The 23396-nt window shown below is 46.1% G+C and overlaps 1 long non-coding RNA gene and 1 pseudogene across 1 annotated transcript in view; one reads left to right on the top strand and one right to left on the bottom strand.

Annotated features, from left to right (window-relative positions):
* The window catches only part of LOC146184897 (aurora kinase C-like), a 36754-nt pseudogene extending 31465 nt beyond the window's left edge, over positions 1-5289 (bottom strand).
* Positions 5290-21312: 16023 nt separating this feature from the next.
* Positions 21313-23396, top strand: part of LOC146184898 (uncharacterized) — a 218708-nt gene continuing 216624 nt past the window's right edge. The window contains exon 1 of the long non-coding RNA XR_014708610.1: positions 21313-21397. This is a non-coding gene — a long non-coding RNA (uncharacterized LOC146184898). The remainder of the gene's footprint in view (positions 21398-23396) is intronic.

A 23396-nucleotide genomic window follows, 5' to 3' on the forward strand; every position in this document is an offset into this window, starting at 1 on the left:
CTATCGCAAAGTTGAGGCGTTAGCCCTAAAACGAGGAGTAGCCAGGTCAACATTGAAAGCCGCGCTCTTCCGTTGGTTCCCACAGTTCTGATTTCGTTTAGCAGGGCTCTTGTTAAACTCGTATATCCCAGCTAAGCCCGTGCTACCCGCTCCACTTCGGGAGATACGAAAAATTGTAGTAGACCTGGCCGACAAAAACATCTTGTCTAGGTGTCTGTGGTGTTCCTAGGGAGAGCCTTCGAGAATGACAGCGGCAATTGTAAGCGCGAAGTACCTGTTTAATTGTTAACTCTCCGGATGGAAACATTGCAGAATGTAATTCCCGCTAGGGTCAACTTATAAAAAGCAAAAAAGACTTATAAGGCTTGTAAAAAGGTTTGACAAGCACTAACATCCTTAACCACTTGCGATATCAACCTCGTTTGTAATAAATGGTAAAAGTGTAAGTAGAGTCACTGGCAGAAAAGTAGATTCTAGGGGATCTACTTCTGAGCCTATTCGTGCGGCTTGTAACGGATTTGCAGAGTTCCAATCCTCTAGATAGTAAGAAGATTTTTCGCCCTACCCTCTCCAATGGGAAGGATCTCCTAATTCTTAATCAGCGCCACTACACGGCTCAAAAGCAGACCCCGTGGGCTCTACACTTTTGCCAAGACTATATATACCCTACTACGTTTGTTAGTAACATTGTTTAGACCTTTTTTTTCTCACAATTATACCTTTTCCCACATACTTTTTTCTACGTGTAAAAGCAGCAACCTGTAAAGGCTGATCCAATAATACAAAATCAGCTTCTGCACCAGGCGCGGTGTAATGCAAGAATCAGCATATCTCTGCTAAGTTCCAGTGTAAGGGCGCGCTTCCAGTGAAGCAGGCGAGGGCAGAAATGTTCCTTCAGAGCGGATGGGCGCATACACATCGTTGGTTTGTGAAGCAAAGACAAGGAATGGAGGGGCGCAGTAACTGTCTTACTCAGATGGTGCGAGGTGAAGAGCTAATTGAACAAGTGCTGAGCTCCACAGCAACTTCTACCTCTTAAGGGCCGTTAATATGACGTGCAATGGGGTGCCGACCCACGGCTGCGTCATCTGTTTAAAACAAAAATGAGCCTGAAGGGGATCGTGCCTCCACGTGTTTGGAGTTTCCCGAACACTAACCCATACGGCGGGCACAGTGCCGGCGCCCTGTTAGTCCCTGCAACTGACCGGAGAAAAGCGAAAATACCACGTTACGCCTGAATCCCGTTATAGTACATATGCGGTCTGGGGAGATGCCATGGGGCCCTCTGATGATTTATTAGGATATTTATTTGCGGGATGGAGGGAAGCCTATCTGTCTTAGTCAACGAGCATGTGTCGTATGGGCAATAACTATAACTGAAACACATGCCAACATAGCAAGGCCCCAGAGGTTCGCTTTATATTAAAATCTGCAATCACGTCAAAGGAGATAGTTATGCTGTATGCAACATGAAATCATCCAAAACACTGGCGGACAAAACCTACAGAATGTCTTACCGCTGCTCGGGTTCTCCGCCATTTCCACCGGGGCCAGCTTCGTTGTCCTGTCCTGTATTATCGGGGTCGGCGGCTTCCATCGAAAACGTCCAAAGTAGTACGGGGCTGCTACTGGCTGCCGCAAAGGGAGATAAATATAAGGAGGCTTAATGCCGGCGCTATTGCATAAAATCTTCTGAGCGACTCTGAAGTTTTGTCACCACTGCACTCAAGCGAGAAATTTTGTTTGAAAGTGCGACACTAGTCCAGCAGGGGACTGAAAGCAGGGGGCAGCAGCTCATCTCAACCAACAATTTTCGAAGAAAACCGGCGATAAATGTGCAATTCACAAGAATTCTCAGAACAGTGCTTCAGTATGGTCGGAAACATCTTAATAATGCTGCGGTGCCTACCGCTGAAAGGAAGCCATATCTACTAATGAAATCGGCTGGCTCTCATGAGGCCGCAGTTGATCCATTACCGTGAATGGCAGACGCGTATTTCGGCTTCTTTCTTCAATTGTATCCGACTATAGCTGCCTTTCCCTCCCTGCACCCCCTCCGTTAAACTAACCACTAAACGACGCCCTCCTCCACTCCCCCCAAAAATTCGCCATACTCACAAAGGTCAAAATTCCCATTGCAAATAACTGGTTCTCGTAGACGTGCACTCCACAGTGGTCGCCGCCACCAGCAGTCTTCGTGCTGTACCGAGTACATCTTTCCTATTACTTCCAGAAAAGCGCTTCCTATGGCATGAAACGTCATGCTTCTCATAAAGCATAATCAAATCTGGAATCGCAGCTAACCCGTGACCTTGAAGCGGCAGAGGCGTCTTTTGGAAAAGCAGCCGGTGTCGAACAAAGCGAGGCGGCGGATTCTGATGTGAAGTGAATGCAAGCGTTTACTTCTTGCAATAATTCAGGGGCTCACCATTTGAAATTGAAATAACATATCCAATGCTTAAAATCACTCTTCTCGTGTCGGTTGCAATAAGGGAACGTTACAGTGTGTCCACAGAGGACTCATGTGTCTCTGTAGAATATAAGGCTCAACGAGCCCTGCATTCATCTACTGCTTGAAGAATAAGCTCACCCTGCTATCATGAACGAATCTCGGCAGCAAATATGCCAGGGATTCTCCGTAAGCCTTTCCTTCAAATGAACTTTGCGTGTCACCGACAAGAAGATTGCCCTACTGGGAAATGTCCTTTGAGCGTCGTCGCTCGGTAACACTCCACGGCCGCGGTTTCGGCAAGGTAATAAGAAAAAGCTGGACGGTGGTTGCGTAATAATCTGAAAGAAACCCGTTTGGCTCAATACAAACAATACGTTGCCTTACCAAGCGATTCAACATAAAAATGTGCCGCGCACACACTACAAGTTAGCATAGTAAGCAGTGTTTAGTCATCCCGAAACGTCCATGCGTCCCAGTAAGCACCAGTAATTTTAAGTTTTCCTGCCGACCTTTAAAACAGGAGTAGCTGCTGCGGCTTAGGCGAACACAATTACACTTGTCGCCGCCAGCATGCCTATCACTGCCTGAGGCACACGAAAAGTGGTAAAGATGCCCAGGCGATTGTGACAAATACAAGTTTGGATAGGTTTGCTGCTCCAAAAAGCCATGACAGCTACGTCGCTTTAAAGGAATCCGTTTCGGAGGCTATTATTGGCAGTCAAAGACTAGCATGCGCTGCAATAAATCTTCTAGCGGGTCGATTAAGAGTGGCATGTGATTCGTATTGGAGGTTAAGTACACTTAAAGACAGTAGCGAGAAGGTTAATGATTAAGATAGCTGAGAGGTCGCACCAAGGAGAAAAGAAAATCCGATTCTCAGCTCCTTGTTTCTCTAGCACGACACCTCGTAGGCGAAACTTGACCGTGGGTTCACAGACCACAAATACCGATATCATTGATCCTGCATCATTGTTAGCATTCCTAGAAAACATTTTAGATTACCGGACCACTCTCCTCAATGCCGTGTGCATGGCAGCTGCATGACGGCCAGAGCCCAACGCTGTCAATACAGCGAACATTAACATTTGCAGAGAATTCCCATAAAACCGCTGATAAGACCTGCATACATGCTGTAGGCGCTGAAGAAAATTACGCCGGGAACCGCTGACGTGATTATAGGGCCGGGTAAATCTTAAAGACTTACTCGCCTGCAAATGTTGCCGGAGTAGCAGTTGGAGTCCTCAGTCCAGAACCTCTTTTCCTCTCGCTGCTCCTTTGGTAGGCTTTAAACCAATGTACCTTCCAAATCTGGTGGCGGATGAGGACGAATACAGCAGTGCTCTTGGAATCTTTCCGCTGACACTATGGCCACCTGCACACGCCATCACACGCCATGGTTACGACAAAATAAATCCAGTACTGCCTGAAGGATGTCCCTCGTAAATGGTGGAACCTAACCTTCCTGCAAGACGCAAAAGCTAGCTGCAAAGCAGGGCGAATTAGCTACTAATGATCTAATGCTCCTGGAAAGTGCACGTTCACGTTGAATTACCTTTATCCGGGCAATGAAGCCATGGGATGCTGCTTACTGCTGGGTGAATGCTGCGATTCAACCCCTGCCTGCAGTGCAAGCGCTGTCACGGCGACGGTAGCAGCGACGGGTGGTCTGGATTTGCATAAAGAAAAACAATGGAAGCGAAAACAATGGTACAGAACACAAATATGACTTTTTTTGGTTAATTGATTATAAAAGTTGCTGTTCGAGATGTCTTTATGACAGCTATATCACTTTAGAAAAACAAAAAAAAACTAAAGGTATTTGCAGTTTATAACAGGGAACTAAAAGCTGCCATGATGGGTAACGAAAATGGTTTGAATGGAGATTCCGTGCTGCAGTTCCGCACATAAGTTAAGTACACCTAAGTGACAGTACCGTTACGTATGACAGTTAGGAAAACTTAGTTTCTGCAAAGAAACAAAAATGAAGGAGTGCTCTCCAGCACGACCCCTGCGGGTCAACTGTGACCATGAAACATACCACACAACTGCGAGAACACGAACTAGCCTGCACGTAAAACCTGGGGACAGACTTTCCAAGTGCGGCCTTTGTTCCACTCCTCCCGTCGGGCTCAAAGTATACGGTGGCCGTAGACCAATGTTGCATTAATAAACAACACTAGCATTTAAGCTTAATTTGCACAAAACTACGGCATTCTAAATATTATGGGCTATAGAACCTCCATACGTGCGCTTCCCACTGTTTAAACTATGTATAAAAATACCTTCTTCCATTTTTATCTTCAATTCGCGATATCCCCTAAGCTGGAGGAGCAAAGTGTACAGGTTTATTTGATCCCTTATGATAATGACGTCGCGAAGGGTGCTACGCAGGGCACCATTGGATTCTCCTAATGTTACCGCAGGCGCGGGTGGGGTCCAGAATCGACAAAAGCTCTTGCTCGTGCTGCTTCCTTCTTAGGTTGTGGCGGCGTATACGTATCGTAAGATTCTGGGGAGAGGAGTGCAATACTCCGGAAAAGCCTCGAGTGACCAGCCGCTTGTAGTCCATACATGGCTTCGTCGTTGCGACATAAACGCAGTTCAGTCTGCACGAAGTCGCTCATGATACGCCAAACCAAATGCTGAGCTAGGACGTCCTCATCCAAGGCTATGGAGCTTGCTGCACACGGCCTGATGGAACTACCAATAGTCTCGCTGTAGAAGACAAAGCAGACGCGCCGAAGGCACGCCGCCGGCACAAGCTAGAGCACAGACCACTGGCTGCAGTTGCTGCTTGCCATAAAGCACTGCCATGGACTTACCTCACGCAGATACATTGCCGGGAGCCTTGAAAACTAATGTCGACCTTCGCTGCGTCCTCCTAGTCGCGTGCCGCTCGCAGCAAGCACTGGCGCGCGCACGAGGCAAAAGCACGAGACCACTCAATTTCTTCTTCTTCTCGCCTCTGAATATGGCAGATTCCCACAGTGGAAGATTGGCGAGAGTGCAGGGCAATGTTGCTGTTGCTGCGCCTTTTAAGAATCGCCATTGCCCACCAGGAGATTGGAGATTCAAAGCAAAAAGTTCATAAATTCTTCGCAATAATAATATTAATTAGTATAATTGGAGAGGCAAGGCAATCCTACTGATGAAAAGCAAACAGGATAATTAAGGAAAGCCAAGCAGACGAATGAGAGCAGTGGAATGGATGGATGTATGTAGCTGAGAACCGTTCACAGAGGGAGTAATATTTCCCTATTTCTGAACAACGAAGCTAACTGCCCCATTTCTTAAGCCAAGGTGAGTGGCTGCAAATGAGAGTAGATTGGAAAAAGTTAGAAATAGGCAAATATTCAGAGCATGTTTTCTTAGCTAGTTGAAACGGTGACAAGAGAGGATAAAAATAACCCGTTATTTTAGGTTCATTGCACAATGTAAGGGAGAACGCCCAGATTTGTGCAAATAAATAATGAGGGGAAGTAATCCTACCCCCAAGACATGTCAAAAACACGTCGCATTTGCGTGAATGGCAGTGGCCTCAATTCCGCTTATACTGTACATGTTGTAAGTCTTCAAAAGCAATAAAAGATAATTGGAGTGTTTCAACAAGAAACCAAATGTCTTAGAAAGGGGACCCAAGAGAAAGCAGATAACAATGGCAGGATAGGCCAGGGGTACACGACGCGAGAAAGTCCGACTCTATAATTGATATTCCAATGCAGCCATTACCCCCACAAAGGACTAATTTCATTGATGTGAGAAGGTACCCGATCCAAGAACTGGCGACGAAAATCTTACTGAATATCAGAAATCAAAATATCCAAACAGAAATAACAGCAGTTGCCCTGGGAGGAATTTAATTCTGCGTGGCTAGTACCATACTCAAAAATCCCTAGTAAAAATGGTTCTATAGTCGAACACGCTGAGAGAAAAGCCTAATAAAGCTAATAAGAGACAAGCAACCCCTGCTATTGTCTCATGTTGTGCAGCATCATCAGCAATTAGAGCATGATATGATCCAAGTGTTCTTTTGAGGAGGTTACCAAGGTAGATTTAAAAGGAATTGCCATGGTTGGGAAAAATAGAGGCTGCCGCATTTGGAGACCGTATCTTAAAGGTTTTCTGTGAGCATGCTACTTGCGTGTTGCAAACCAAATATCACGCGCAATGTAGCATGCTAAAGCCCGGCAATCGTTTTCTCGTGGTCGCCGTTTACGGAATGTGTGTATGGAATGTGTGTACGCGGTGAGTGTACAGAATGTGCGCACACAAAGTGCCCGCTCTGGATGTGCAGCTTATGTCCAGTATATGGATTCCAACAAGAACAAGCGATTAGCGCCCTCTTCGGCGGAAATATCTTAGCGCCGTAGGCGGGCGCCTGAAGTGCCTCATTTCGCAGTGCACCTGTTAAAGTGCGGCTTTTAAAAAATAGGCAACCTCGAAGAACATTTTTGGCGTAAAAATCTTAGAAAATAGGAAAGTTTGCTTTCTTCCGTGTACAGTATGTGTCGGGGACAAAAAATAAAAAAGCCAGAACTGAAAGGAGAGTCAGGAGACGGCACCACGGCGCTATCATCACCCTGATCACTGGCCGAGCGGCCGCTCGTTATTGTGTGTTTGTGTGCGTATGTTTGCTGGCGGCCTAACCAGATGCGGACGCCAGACCGGCCAGATATCCGAGCCGACTAGGGGTCGTGAGCGGACGCCGATGAGGCGACGAGGATTTCTGTTACTGCCGCCGTACCGTATTGGCACCGCGACTGCCAAGTTCCAAGAGTCTACGCACGCTGGGCGTCTCGCTAGTACGAAGGAGGCAAAAAGAAAAAAATAAACAGGAAAGCCTAGAGAGCGGAACACAGCCAACCGTCGGCGCAGACGGTGGCTTGCAAGACGCCGGACGAAACGGTCACCGGTGTGAATTTGTGTACAATTTTCTTCATTTGTGTAGCCATGTAAATCGGTTAAGTTTACCGGAATTTTCTTCGGTGACCAACCCACATCTACGACAGTGTGGAACAAGTCATGCAAGACAGCAATATTTCCGTGGAAGCGAAATGCGCGTCACAGATGAAAGCCCATTTCTCACACCAATGGTTTCGGACTTCATTACATTTGTTTACATTTCGCTCGTGTACATATAAGCACGGTTCTGCTCACTGCGATATTCTAGCTCGCGCGTTCACGAGTCCATACGCTACAACATAGCCGATATCGTCCCCGAAGGGGATTCCTAATAAAGATTACCCACGAACATGCCACACAGGTGTATATGTGGCTCTGTTTTTGTCTGCATGGGTACACTTCCGCGCTTGTCTAGACGTACGTTGAGCGCAATTCATTTTAGACTGCTAAAATAGATTGACTGCACTTAATATCAAATTGTATAATTCCGAATCTTCGTAGCTGCAATCATTGCAATATGTTTGCGTAAGAACGGTAGTTTTGCACGTCAACTTATAACGCAAAGCCAGCACTCTAGTGATGTTACTCCCTCTAATTACAGCCGAAAACGGTCGCCAAGTGTCTTAGTGAGTTGGAAAGCACGACGAGGAGAAGGAGGAGGAGGAGGAGGAGGAGGAGGAGGAGGAGGAGGAGGAGGAGGAAGATGAGGAGGAAAGGCAGGGAGGTTAACCGGTAAAGGAACTGGTTTGCTACCCTGGACTAGGGGAGAGAGGTAGATGGGTATAAATGTTGTGGGTGAGAGAGGGATGGGTGATGACAGTACAGTTACATCACAGACATGTCACATCACATCACTTCACAGTCATATCACGCAACATAAAAAATCATAGCCTTTCGATCAGTCCTGTGCTTTTCATAACGCGGAGCAGTGCCTGGGAGGCCTTCACCGCAGACAATCGCCGTGGCCAGGGACCTAGGATCTTAATTTCAGTTCGTGGGCGTCCATCTAGACGCTCCACGACGGAAACCACGAGAAGCGATACACACAAGCGCCGTAAGCCGGCCGCTTGGTAATTTTTTCGCGTTCTTCCGCTACTAATTCGGAATAGCTCAAAACAAATGAGTAAAATTGGTGAAATTCTATCCTGTCAATTGAATGCGGCACTATCAAATTCATTTAGCATTGCCGGAGAACTGCGCTAACCTGTGAAAAACGGCTAGCAATTCGGCTTTTACGTAGGGCATGCAAGCTTTCGCTTAAGCACGCCAACCTTCAAATGAGTGAGGCCCGACTGCGATTACTAGTATTGCTACGCGACACTAACTAAACTGACACTAGAGCAAAGGAGACATTTAATGGATTCTACTGTCCCCAGTTATGCACGCTTCGCGCCTCCGCTATTCATACTACTTGCCGAAGAAGCGGTCAAATCTCCCGGGCGGATCACGGTTCCTTCGGCTGCGTAGACTATTGTGGCAGTGCACACCACACCACAACACAACTCAACACAACGCACTACAACCTCTCCTGAGACTTGTGGTAAAGTAAAGCTCGCACGTTTAGCGCTGTACGTCAGTTTCTTAAGGTGTTCACCGTTCAGCACCTGTGCTCAGTATTCTATGTAACTAGACCAAATGAAATCTGCAGACTACATGTAAGCACATCCGCCTGCCAATCTATTGGCGCAGCCATTTCGAGTTCTTTAACCAAGGAGGTAAAACGCGGCGAGAAGGTTGGGCTAAACTCGAGTAGCGCCATCACGGCACTCCCATGGTTGAATGTACTCACTGGTGGGTGTTGTTATTAAAAGTAACTCATTACTTTCATTTTACTTTCTCACTTTACGCCCTTTAAGTCAACTATATACAACAATAAAAACAGAAGAGTATTTTAACATTGCATTTTTGTTTACCATTGCAAAATCGAGTGATATAAAGGCTGATAAGTATATACTGCGATAGTTCTGCTGTACGTAGCGTGTTTTACTACACGCAGCATGTACTGCGCGGGGTTTCGTGCATGGTTGACAGTATTTCTTGCACGCGCGTCAGTCGATTACGCGCGAGAAACTTGGTTTTCGGAGCCGTCGGCAATTTAGCCATCCGTTCCCGGCGTCCCGTCGAACCACCAAAACAGCCAAAGTAGCCAGCGTTCGCGCTAGTTAGAGTCACTGGTGTTTTAGAGAACGAGCTTACCTTCGCTCATAAGCAACAGAACACTATCCCCACAACCGTCCACTTTCACATGACTCGCAATCAATTGTTTTTCCCCTTAAGTGCAATACACACGCATCGCGCATGTCGATCCGCGCCACTTGTCTAACGCTGTTTCAGCCACCGAGTTTCAGACGCTGAAAGGAATCGAGCATTTCTTTTCATGTGCGAGTACTGCTTCTTTTTCCACGCCAAATGGACATAACTCCATACCTGCGCTTCTTAGCGGCTGTATTTCTGCAAAGATTTCTGAGTCTCGCTCTTAATGACTGGCCCGCCATATTTACCAACCTTGACCAACTCACACAAGTGCCTAAACATGTAACGAACTAGGAAATATTTGACTAGCAATAGTGGAGTGCGCTGCCGCACCATTATACGTGCAGCACCGCAACGCATGGCATTGCGAAGTACGACACAAGCGGCTACTATGATCCCCGTTTTGCCAACGTTGCCAAATTGATGCGCCGTAAATTGAGCTCAATTTCATCCAAAGGTGATGTAGAGACTGCTGATATTTTCACAACGCACAGTCATGTCTGCAAACATGACTAGCAAAGAAGTGAAGTGGGTTTAAATGGGAATGCCGCCGCCGCGTTCTCTCTAACCTGGGTTGTACTAACCCCATGTCTTTAGCGATCCCACGGAAAAGTATCGTCACAGACAACATGACAATATGGTTGACGGTTTTGACCATCTAGATAATGTGTGGAATTCATAACTGCATGCAATGTTTCCACGTTATATTGAACTGCGGCTAAGATACAAATGAAATTAAAGAGAATGATTTATGACAACGCTTGTATACTTGGGCATGAGACTTTAGTTGGCTTGGGAGGGCAAATACGCTATCACGGCTGCGGGGGCGAGAGGAATCTAGGCACTCTTTTGTGGCATCCTGCTCCGCCAACTATTCGCTTGCTCGGGCTGCACGCTAGCCGCCACGTAGAGTCACGTGAGAGAAGCTAACTCGCGCTTACTGGTAAGTGGCATCTCCATCACTGCCGGTCCATGGAAATCTCCCGAAAGGTCCCACAGCTCAGGGCTCCCAATTTCGAGGAGTATGGGGCCCATTAACATCCGGCTCTGTCAAATGCCGGCGCAACGAAGGCGACGGAGCAGTAGCAAGCCGGTTGTGAGAATAAGGTTTAGATTTCTGAGGTCTAACGCCATCGCATGTGGTCCACGTGTCTACTTTGCAATGGACCACCTTTGAGCACAGAGACCTCAAATAAACGATGATCAGTGTTACTAGTGACGCTAGCAGCCAGCAAATTCAGAGAGCCGGCGATATTGCGGACGAGTGTTGGTTACCCTTCCAGATGGGTGGTATACTCCATTTTCATTAGAGTCGGCGCATTTGTGAGATTAAGTAAATCTGAGGCTCTTTTTGTGTGTTGTTCAAACGTAAGCTTGCCAGCAGTGTGCTGAACGGTCGCATGAGCACTTGAGTGTTCGGCTAAAGGAGACTTTGCCAGACGGCAAGCAATACATTCATTTTGCAGTTTTTCTGTCCACACGTTAGTCCTCTTGACCCTTCTCTCGGCCTGTCTGTTTCTCGCAGGGTGATGCGGTTCGCTTGCAACGTGTCGCGTGGTGTTCCGCTTCAATACTACCTTTTGCTTCGTCAGAAAAATTAAGTACCATTCTCACCGACGACCATCTACGGACTGCCCAACGTGGCGAAATGAAACGCAACTGTTTGATGACATCGTCAGGGTTTCATATTTGTACGTGACGAACTTCGAGGTATTTTGTGGCTGCTTCAACCACACGCGCATAGCACCCTACTGAAAAATCTGTAAGGGGCAATAACCTCACATTTTCTCACACAATCTCACTCAATTCACCTAAGAAATCACGTACAAGTCGCATATAATTGCATAAGTTCTCACAGTTTCTTGTACATTATCATAAATTATGTACGATATTTTATGATAATGATGTGCACCTTATGAGACTCTATGCGATTAAATGAGATTTTGTGAGGTTATTGCCCCGTAGAACTTTAGCTTTTTCAGTAGGGCAGTTGTCATCAACCGGGCCAGTAAAATCAAGTTCGAGCCCAGATCAATTCTTTTAGGTCTATTCCATTTCCGCACAGGTGTCATAGCTAGTCTGATTTTGGCAACTAAGTGACATGAATGGCACTCAGAAACCCGCTCTTTGATGGCTAGTAGACATGACTGCTAACTACTCGTTTGATAACCCTCATGCATCGATGATCCCGCACATGGTGCAAAATATATTGGTGGGGACCAAGGCGTGGGGACACAGCAGGCCGCGCCGCGAAGTCAGATAATGTTTCTTAGTTCGTCTAAGCCCTACGAGATGGCATTTCACTCTGTGGTCCGTGCACATTAAACAGTTGCTCACCCTTAAGGGTGCAAGAAAAGGATGCGCTGTGAATTTGCACCCCATAACGCGCCCTATATGGCAGTATCTCACCTTTAAGGATGCGTCAAAGGGTGTGCCACAAATTTCCACCTTATTTCGTCGAAGCACCCTACGTTAAGGGTGCAGACGAGAGCATCTACCAGAAGGGTGCAAACGACGACGTAGAAAGGGCGCGGCAACAAATCTTTGCTGCAAGCACACTATATATTCTAATGGTGTACTCATCACAAAGAGTTATTGTTAATATGTTTCGCGAAAAAATAAAATAGTAAAATTGACACAGCGACGGGAACCCGAGAAAATATTGAATGTTTGAATTGGATATTTATTCTCTCAGCAAAGTTGTGTTTCGTTCAATTTCTTTTTGTTTTTTTCAAATGCATTGCAATTAGCATGCACATATCATTTACATTGACACTTGCAGTAGAAAATACAATTGGTACTGGTTTACAGAGTGCATAAGAAATGTATTGATTATAAAATTGATCGCACTGTGGGAAATTTCTCAGGGAGAAGGGAAATAATATTAGATCATATTCGAAGGATGTTGCGTCCATTCCAGAAAATGTGATATTTTCGGGTTCTTAGATTTGGGCGACAGTGAACAAAGAATGAGCCAAAGCATGGAGGGTGACACGACACAATGAATAAAGATACTCTTCAAATTAGGCCAGGTGACTGATATGTATAATTACGTGTTGGTACATTTGCTGTTGCAGCTGCAAAGCGCATGCTGCGTACCGGGCCCCCCACATCCAAACATGGTTTGATATTGCCTTAATTCCACTGGGTGAGGGCATTCTGTGAAGTTCTCGGTAATACACTTTTGCCGCCGATAATGTCTGCATCTAATCGGCACATTGAGTGCGTACACGCAGAGAGTTTCCAGCCTGTGCACCTTAGCACAGCGCCTCTTCGAATTACGCATTGCATAGATGTTTTAAAAGGGCCGCATTTGATTTCCTTACACCACAACGAATACAGCCCTTTTAAAACACGCAGCCCTAATTAGAAAGGAGAAAGAGAGAAAGTTATCTGTGTCGTCTAATCTTTGTCAGCACACCTACTAGGCAGCTTTGTTCAGCACCGTATTATCGGCACGCATAGTGAGACACGGCTGCGCACCATAGACAACGGACTTCCAACTCGGGTTCCAACTCTGCCGCTTCATTTGTCATGCTGTCGATCACAAATTTGAGACAGTTGCCTCGTTTTCGAAATTGCTGAAGTTCTACAACAAATTTCATGCGCACTTTGTTCGGCTTCGCTGAACTATCACTGGAAAGTGACAATCGTATTAATGCTGCCATCTGAACTCACACGTAAACTTTTAAAACTCAGTGTAAAGCAAGCAGCAGGTCGTTATTCTACATTATCTCCATCTGGCAATTTCCTGGATATTTCTTTGGTGTATACTGTCGCCAATATGCCTTTACATCAAATACAGCACAAGAATTAATACTAAAACTCAGAATACACTCAAGCTTCTTTTCTTTTTTGTAACGAAACTGAAACCGAAACAAACTTTCTGTGTTACTTTATGCCCTCACCTTTTCACCGACAGGCGGTCGCCGGTAGTTACCCAGGCTACATTCCGCTCGCTAACATGGCTGCTTGCGCTACGACAGGTTGGACCACGTTTCGACGGTTGGTAAATGTGCTTCATGGATTGTGAACCATCGTGAAATGTGTTGCATTTCGCGTGCTTAACTTCAGCAGAAGTGTGTGTGCCTCCGAAGTGCCGTCGACAGGTAATGCTTAAAGCAGACGGGCATTTATCGAGCCGGCAAGTTTGCAGTGTTCGTGTTCTTTGTGTTTTGCTCAAGCGCTACGGTTGCTTCAACGTGTCACGTTTGAGAGGTTCGAAGCAAGAAGGCTTGAAAGAGTGGTTTTTGCGTGACCAACTGAACTCGCACTTGTTGGTTCGGCACCGGGGATGCGAAGACGAGCAGCTTTCTGAACGGCTTACGTAATCGTCTGTAAAGGTGGGTTCAGAAGAAAGGACCGGAGCACGGACGGTCCGCGCGCGTCACCACGGATCTGCTGCCACGTGATCAAGCGTCCGCGTGTCCATCCGGCCGTCGAGCATTCATACGAAGCCAGCTGACTATCCACGTGTACCCTCCTCCCCCGCTGTTCGTGCGCGCTGCCGAATGCCTTTCTACCGAGAGTTTCAACATGGGCGCACTAACACACAAAAAACGATGCACTGCTGCGAACACGGAGCGAATGACGGAGCGCATGCACAAGAAACATGCCCCGCTCGAACTGAATACGAGACGAAAAGCGCGGGCGTAGCAACGCGGAGGTGGCGACGATAAAGCAAGAAGAGCAAAAACAATCTTGGTCCGCGGCGGACGCTCGGTGCACGCGGACTGAAAACGGCTCTCGGCATATTCAGTCCGCTCCGCGGTCCGGGGCCCCGGACGGGCACGCCACCTTTCCTTTCTCCTTTCTTTAACAAAAATAATAGGCGTACTACTCTCTCTTGCCTTTAATAGACCAACACCGATCTGTGACGTAAGCGTGATGCGGTGGCGCTTCTGTCGCCAGGCTGGGCTGGTTGGGGGGTGAAAACTAGGCTTAGCGCCCATAGGAATACAGGACCTGAAAAATTTCAAATCATTTTTCTAACTTCACGGCGTACCTATGATCTCGTTATTCGGTACAGAGCAACCATGAACATCCAGAACAGATCACGAAAGTATGAAATCTCATTAACGAGGCGAAGTATTTTTAAAATACCTCGAAACGTATGCGGGTGCGAGTTGGGAGGGCGACCAATAGAAACACATGTAAACACAACACACCGCAACATTTTACTCGGTTCAGCAGCGTTGAACCCTTCTCATTTTTTGACGAACGTCTTGTATCACGCCCCGACATTATGTTTCATGGCGCACCACATTCCCTTGCAAGTACTGCAAGTTTGACGACTTGCTGGACCCTTCACAGCACGATAAACTGACTGCGCACAGTTGCAGATGGCAATGCACCACCTGCGCTGTCGCTAACAGACGCTCCGGAGCTGGAGGCGGCCGCGGTGGGTATCGCCAGCTGCGCTGTCGTCTGCTGCAATGCGCGACTCTCGTTCGGTCCGTTCGGTACGGCGTTTGACAACTGCCTTTTAAATGTAATTCTGTCTAGGATGTATCACTTGAGGGACAGTATTTTCAAGCTAATTTACTCCATGCGGCAGCATAAAAGACTGTAAACAAAACTACGTGTTTCGCCACATTATCATTTTGGGGGTGTCCGGATTCACAACATAGTTTATTCGGGGAGTTTTAGACCGCCTCAGTAATGACGCAGCATACTTCTTCAAAGCACTGGCCAATGTTTAACGACCGGCCACCACTTCTGGTGCTCTACGAAACGAGAAAAATGTTGCGGTAAGTAGCGTTTACCCCATACGTTTCGCGGTGTTTTAAAAATACTTTGCCTCGGTCATGAGATTTCATACTTTCACGATCTGTTCTAGGATGTTCACGGTTACTCTGCACGGAACAAGGACATCATAGGTGTCTCGTGAAATGAGGAAACTGCTTAGAAATATTTCGGTTCCATGTATTCCTATGGGCGCTAACCCTATTTTTCACCCCCAGTCGGCTGCGATACCGCGAGCGCCCCGTTTGTTTGTAAACACGGTGTTGGTCTATACGCGCACGGGGTTCACGAAATGAAATTATTTTCTTGAGCGTTGGGTGATTAGCGCTAATATGTCAGTCTCGGCCTCGTTCTAGGCGTTTCTGTTTGTGCTTGTTCACGTTATGTGACAAAGTAAAGGAAACCTACTATGTTTTTATAGGGAGCTTGCATGAAGCGATGCATGCTGGGTATAATCCACCATGATGTTGTCGCTGGCAGCAGACGACGCAGCACGTCACTCATACTCGTTTGGATGGTCGCGTAGGGCGCGCAGATGAAGCTGGAGCGATCAGACAGGCGACTGCGGGTTCTTCACAATTCCAAAAGTACGCATGCACGAGTGCGGGAAGGCAAATGATCCCTCTAGCGTTGCCGACTCGAATGGCTCGCATGGGCCAACACTAAGAGACCGACGCTAGTCCGGGAAAGTATCAAACTACTCGCCAGAACTAGAAGTCATGGCGATACGGCGATGTCGACGGGCGGCCACAGGTCCAGACGCATAGTACAGCCAGTCGTCTGCGCCCAGGTCAGCGCCGCACTGCTTTGCCTTTCTTCATAGCGCGCCCGATTTTTCAGGCACAGCGTCGACGCGTACGTTGCCCACTGATATCTTGCAAGGTCTTGCACACACATAAGGACAGCGCATGAAAAGCCGCTTGTGTGCTCGGTGGACCGTCGAAAATGACAAGGCATTCGCTCCATTCAGCCTGGCTGCGCTTCCAGCCGTCTGCTGCCAGCGACAACATCATGGCCGATTATACCCAGCATGCATCGCTTCATGCAAGCTCCCTATATGAAATGTTTATCAGACTATCAAGATAACGCTCCGGACGTATAGGAACTCAAACCACTTTCCCATCCGTCATTGTGGCTTTTCTGCTCCGCTGATTATCCCAACGTAGCAGGTTAGATTGAGGTTAGCTATATTATAGCTCAAAACAGACGCGACACATGAGAAGACCGAAGACACACGAGCGATCTTCTCGTGTGTCTTGTCTATTTGGCGCTACAATATGGCTATGTTCGTGCACCACCAAGCCCAAAAAGCTACGCTTTACATTGAGGTATAATGGAGGAGCGTATAATGGAGAAGCAAGTACAGTGCCTTGTGAGTTCACGTAGCGGATTAACTGATGTCCAAAAATATTATTGAGCCATCCTGTATTGTCATAGCCTATTTGCCTTTGCGGGACGTTAAACCGCATACTTTACAAATCACTATTTTGAGTTCCTACTATGCCCAACCGATCTTAATTTCCCGCATCAGGATTTTACATTTTTAATCGCAATATGAGCTGTTTTTATTGTGAGGGTCTTGTATCCGCTTGCCTAGAATGAAAGTCTTGCATTTAGATTGTGATGCATTTCTTGTGGTCTCTACATATGCTTTCATCGGTTTAGATTTTGTGTTCTCGTTAGTTGGGGATCAAAATGAATGGATATCTACAGGCGGTGCTTCTGCATTCAAGTAAAAGTTGGAAGCTTGGATTCTAGACCAAACAGCATGCAGTAATCTATTATTATATTATTGCTGCATTTCTTGTTCTGACCAGATGTTTACTTTCTTTGCTCTTTTCCTTGCGTCTAATGCACGGATCTCATGTTTCACTACTGTAGTTATCTGCTCGTTACAATGGCCATAATGTAGGGCAGTTGCTTTTTCTTTTCTTTCCCAGTTGGGTTTGCTTTTGAATCCATTTTTTTCATAGTGCGCTTACTTTGGGCTCAAGTTGATCGCAGACGTGGCTTCAAATTGAGCTCTTCTGGAGCTGCCTTCACACGACACAAGCTAAGGAGTTTGTAGACAGTAAAGCATTGTTTTATGAGCCTTATGAGCAGGATGAGATACTTTAAGGTTGTCAAACCGCTTTAGGTGCAGAAAAAAAAGTGCATATTCTTTGGAATTTTCTCCTTGTTAATTGAAGGAATATGGGAGAGGCCTTCGCCCTGCAGTGGGCATAGTCAGGATGATGGGGATGATTTTTTTTTTTTCAGTCCCTAAATTTTGAAAACTTAACCCACTTGGTTTTGTGGCTCACATTCTTTTTTTCTCTTTTTTTTGTATGATAGCATGCTTTGCAATACAAACTGCTTACTTACAAAAAAAGGTACACGCCAGATTTCCGAAGGAAATATACTAAGCGCCGGTGATAGGTGGCCCTTACTAGATTTCGTTTGGATCATGTTCATACGTTGCGATATTCACACCTCTTCATTTTTGTTTTAGTTGCCAAAAGTAAGGTTTCCGCACTGTTTTGGAGTTTTTTATTTTTTCGTGTGAGATCCTCCAAATATAAATTTTACAGCTGCAAAGCAATTTCGCTGCTCCAAAAATGTCTTAATTCTATTTCAGCTGTTGCACCTCTGTTTGTGCAACTGGCAAACTCATCTCTTCATACATGGGAAAGTTGCATGAAAGAACACGCATGAGAGAAGGGGTGAGACAAGCCCTCAGTCCCACTCTGACTTATGCAAGTGTTCTTTCATGCAACTTCCCCAACTGGAATAATTGCACCTAAGCAAAATGTTCTACACGACCATCATCACTCGTCTGAATATCATGGGTTCAGTATGCTGATGTCGGCTGGTGATTTTGAAGATTACTATAAAGGTGAATTGCGCAATGTTCAATCCACTAGCCCCAGCAACACCCTCGTGGACTTTGAAGAACATATTGACATTTAAATTTTATGCTGTCATTGTTTTTTTGAACCTAGTGAATCACATCTCGACAATTGTTTTCCATCAACAGTTTCTGCCAAGATATTTAAAAAACCAACTGTCTTAAACAACAATTCTTCAACAGGATTTTTTTTTTCAGTTGTTCTGTGTGCCACTATACAAAAATCTGCATGATTTAAAACTCTGGAAACGCCTATGTCATACTGGCACTCAGTGCATTGCAAAATGTCCGTTAAAAGTTTGCAGGCATTGTGGCCAATACCATTTCTGATTTTTTTAGGAGACGCAAAAATCTACCTCATGTAAGAATTCGGCAAATCGAGCAAATTTTGTAGAATGGAGCATCAATGTTTGTATAATGTGGTCCAGTTTCTTTTCACACTCTTGTAGTATATTTCTATAATATTTGAAATATTGCCAGTAACGTCTGGAGCCCACAGGGATCCGTACTGGTTCCAGTACAATTTTAAATTAAGATTAATGGCATTGCTCAAAATTTAAATCCAAAAATTACGTTTCGTTTGTTTGCAGACGATTGTCATTTATTGAGATGTTTCAAGTCGAGAATATAAAGTCTTGGTGAATTGGGCTTAAACACTATACAACAATGGTGTTCCAGAGAAAAAATGTAAATAAGTTAGAATAAAATATTTTTTGCAAGGACTACTAGGAATACTAAACATATTTTACATCTCGATTACGAGCTAGACAGTAAATCTATTTCACATGTCAGGCATTTCAAATATTTCGGGATGATCATATTTGACGATTGAACTGGAAATAATAATTTGGGCGCCAGCTGAGCAAAAACTTTGGTATTTGAAGCGTAGACTTTGACTTGCATTTACATATGTCTGACTTATGGCCTATATGACCGTAGCACGCCCTAAGCTTGAGTATGCATGTGTTGTATTGGATTCTTTCACAAAAAGCCAAATATATAAAATTGAGACAGTTCAGAGATATGCCGAAGATTTATGCCATCAAAATACACGACAGACTTGGTCACAGAACTTCTTGCGAAATTACACTTGCCCCAACTTTCGCAGTGAATACAAAAAGCCAGGTTAAAATACCTTTATTTAATGAACAAAGCCAATTTCATTTTTGACATCAAAGCGGTATCGTCAAAAACGATCATCGCTTCGAGTACGCGGAAACTACCCTGCACAGTTCCTTCCTCTACGGGTAACGACGGAAACATTTAAGTTCTCTTTTTTTCCCATGAACAATTGAACACTGGAACTGCCTACCACGGACAGCAGAAGTTAATTCACTGGACCAGTTCGAAGAGTCTATCTCCCGCTATGGCGCTATTAAATAAATGATTTCAAAACAGCAATCTATGAGGTATGTGCTTCCTTTAAGTGCGTAGTATTCTGATGTGCAGTGTAGTCGATAACATTCACACTCTTTTTCCTGGTCTTCTTTTATTTCTTGTGCTCTTGTGTTTCGAATTCTTGCGTGCTCTTGGTTTTTCTTTAATCCACAGATGCCAGTGCGTTGAAAAGAGCCATTCGCGGAGGAGATTCTGTTTATTTAAGTGCGGTATTAGCTTGAACAGCGAACTTACGCTGTCCGTGATAAAATGTGCTCGTGCTGCTATAAACGTTACGGCCATGTTCTGGCCCAATAAGGGCTAACAGTACTGATAAATAACATTACAAGGCAGAAATAAATGAATTTGAATTTGATATGTGCCAAGCAAACTTTTGCCCCGCCGAGGCTGTGCAGTGGTTACGGCGCTCGAATACTGTTCCCAACGATGCAGGATCGAATCCCGGCCTCGGCACCCGCTTTTCGAGGGAGGCGAAAAGCAAGGCGCACGTTTGCTGTGCGATGTCAGTGAACGTTAAGAAACCCCAGTTGGTTGAAATTTCCGGAAACCTCCACAACGGCGTTTCTCATAGCCTGAGTCGCACTGGGACGTTAAACCCCACAAACCAAGCATACCTTTTCTGTTTGCTGTGTCGAATTCCTCTTCGCATTTGTTATTCCCACAATTCGTTTTCGAATTTAGTAGAGACTGGTGTCCACTGAGATGGAGGACAGATTCTGCGCCTTTCCTTTCCTACCGACATGCCGTGTTATCGGCGCATAAAATCTTGACCACCTCTAGTAGCTGCCCATTCGCCCACCTGCCACTGCTGGGAAAAGAGGGAAAAAAGTAAAAAAATACTAAAAAGCCGATGTAAAGAACTAAAGCGCCGGCCATCACAGAGGGAACAAAATAGGAAAAAGAAGCGTGTTGAGAGGGCAAGCCATACTACTGCGGCAATAAGTAGCCTTGAGGTAGTTCTACATCCTGCTTTTTGTCACGTGACTCTCCGTGTCCGAGGTGCAGAGTTTGAGAGCGTGGTGAAACACGTGCACTCAGAGGGCGTAGCTGGCGCCGGTTACAGTCGTAACAAAGTTCGCCGTCACGGGGAGCAGTACGTTGCACTGCGTGATTAACTGCAGTGGCTTCGGGGCCGGTGGCCGAGTGTAGTCGCTCGGAGTTACTCGCGAGCTGCAGCCTGGGTTGAATTGGAGGTGGATAAAATAAGGAGGTCGATAAAGCTCCGCCTTAGGGGCAGATATAGTTTGCTGCATCTACCTTTATGCTATGACGAACTGACTCAACACTTAGAATTTCTTTGGTCATGACGGACTATCCTTCGAAGTATTGAGAAATTTGGCGCAACAAACACAAACACAAGAGAAGATACACAACACACGCGCACACTACGAACTGTAATGAGAATGTAATGCAGCACTGTTATGCAGCACCAACTAGCCCCTCAAGCCGTTATTTTGAGATATCCTTCGAAGCCTCACCCATGTGTGCGCAGTCATATAATAGGTATCAAGGTGTCAAAACGGCAGCAAGAAGTCTATGAAGCGAATACACCGCGATTTATAGTCTCATGCTTGCTCTGCCCCTGCGCAGGTTCACACCCGGACGCAATGGGCAAGAAACGCCATCGGGTGATCTTCGGCTCAAGTCCCAGCTACCCGTAATCCGGTGTCGATTTATCGCCGAACCTGCATGGCATCAACAACGAAGACTTCATCTGCACCCAGCTGACCATCAACGATGACGAGGAGTACTCGGGGAGAGTAAGCTTGGGTTCTTTCCCTAGTTAGAGGAACTGTCGACCATACAGAGGCAGAGCTGGTCGCTATACTCCAGGACAAGTTTTTACGGGTATGCAGCCAAAGCTACAGAGCCGAAAGGCATCAGCTCACTGCGCAGTGGAATATAGTTCCTTGATAAATTACGCGAATGGTGCTCTGGAATATTAGATCATTACAGGAACGCTTATGTTATTATTAGATATAGATTGTATTATGATATAGGCCAGAAGAACGTTAATTCAGTCAGTGCACGGCACCGTATAAACTAGGGAGCCTACATGTTGTGCCGTGGCGCATGTAAGCTCCCTAATGCTGATGATGCTGATGCTGATGCGGCCATTCCCCTTTCTATCGGGGGATCACAAAGTTCTGGATCTGGCTAGGAGAGAAATTTAACAGTCTTCTCTGTTGCGCCACCAGTCCTCGAGGCGGCGCTTTGTCGTCTCCATTGCCCTCATGATTACCCTAGTCTCTTCGGGTAGTGACGTCGACTGTAGACCGAGTGCTGTCAAAAGCGCCTCCGTTGGTGTTGTCGCTGTTGTAGTGGGGGCGGGTCGCAGTTCTGGGCTCTCGATCACTACATGTTGGATCACATCCCTAGTGATCATGATGATGATGATGACGATGATGTCACAGTCTTGCTCTATGCAACTGGTGCACGTCAGTTTACACGAGTCCGACTAAAACCAAAAAGTCCAACAAAAGAAAAAGAAAACAAACTAGTGCAAACGGGATGGCTGCGCCCTCTGCCGAGAATATCCCGAAGCGTACGTCGCCTGCTGTTGCTGCTTCTACCCGTATGCTTCTGCGCGCTTTTGTAATGCGCTTGTTTCGGCATCGTACGTAGCGCGGTACATTCATTAACCGCTATTATACATTCACTTGGACCTTAAGTAGTCTAAAGAAAGATATTCCTGTGTATTTGGAGGCTCGGAAGCTTTTCGTTAAAGCAAAGGGGGAACTAAAACCGAAATTGCACCTGAGGCCAAATATGCCAAAGCTTTTAGGGGTGGTAACATCATGACAAATGCTCCGTCCCCGTAGCCTTGGCTGCATAGCCAGAAAAGCTTGTCCGCAAGTATAATCAAATGCAGGTCATGCTTCGACCTGGTTGCTGTGATCCGAACGCGTGTCTTTTTCACATGCGCTGTTAATTAAGCACGCAACCCAATGCGCCCAATTCTCTATTACGCGATGTGGCAAGATTCCCGCGATATGCTTCAAACGAAAACATTGCACACACACCTTGGCTCTTCGAAAGGCGCTATAGAAATGTCTAGCTAAGTCAAATTCTCCAAACCGTTAGATAAAACGTTCTAGAGGGCACTTGTACTCCTAAAGTGCAATGACGCGAACGCCATTATAGCGCTGTGTATCGTAGCCATCGACTAAGGCACCTGTATTTCCCTCGCGTTTTTCACTCCCACCTTCCTCCCTTCCTTTAATGCGTGGCACATGTGTCCGCGGACAGTTGTGACAGATACTGCGCCTTTTTTATCCTGTAAATAAATTTCAAACGCCGCTGATGCCTGCTGTACTAACGCCTCCTAGACATCTGGGTCTGCTTCTGTTTGCCGTGTGGTGCGGCGTTCGAGGAAGCGGCAAATGAAGGGCGCCCCACAGATGCCTAGATGGACGCCAGGCGGGGTCAGCTTTATATATGCATGAATCGCCTGGCGACGTCATGACCTGTCGTGACGGTACATCGCGCGCCCCTTGTCGAACACTACCAGCATTTCATTAAACGCATCAAAGTTCACCGGCAGTCTATAATTCATTTACAGGAAAGAAAACGCGCAGTATCTGTCGTTCGCGGAATCCTGCTGTCATCTTCACGATAGAAAAGGGGAATTATGAAGAGCGTTTCATGATCCTGGGCGTGGCACAGTTGGTAAAGCGCTGGGCATGGGATCGAAGGAAAAGAGATTTATTTATTTCATAGTTCCCTTAAAGGCCGCGCATCATCGTTTTCGTCTCCGCA

Source organism: Amblyomma maculatum, chromosome 7, assembly GCF_055883805.1.
Source record: "Amblyomma maculatum isolate TAMU_Amacu chromosome 7, ASM5588380v1, whole genome shotgun sequence".
Lineage (NCBI taxonomy): Eukaryota > Metazoa > Arthropoda > Arachnida > Ixodida > Ixodidae > Amblyomma > Amblyomma maculatum.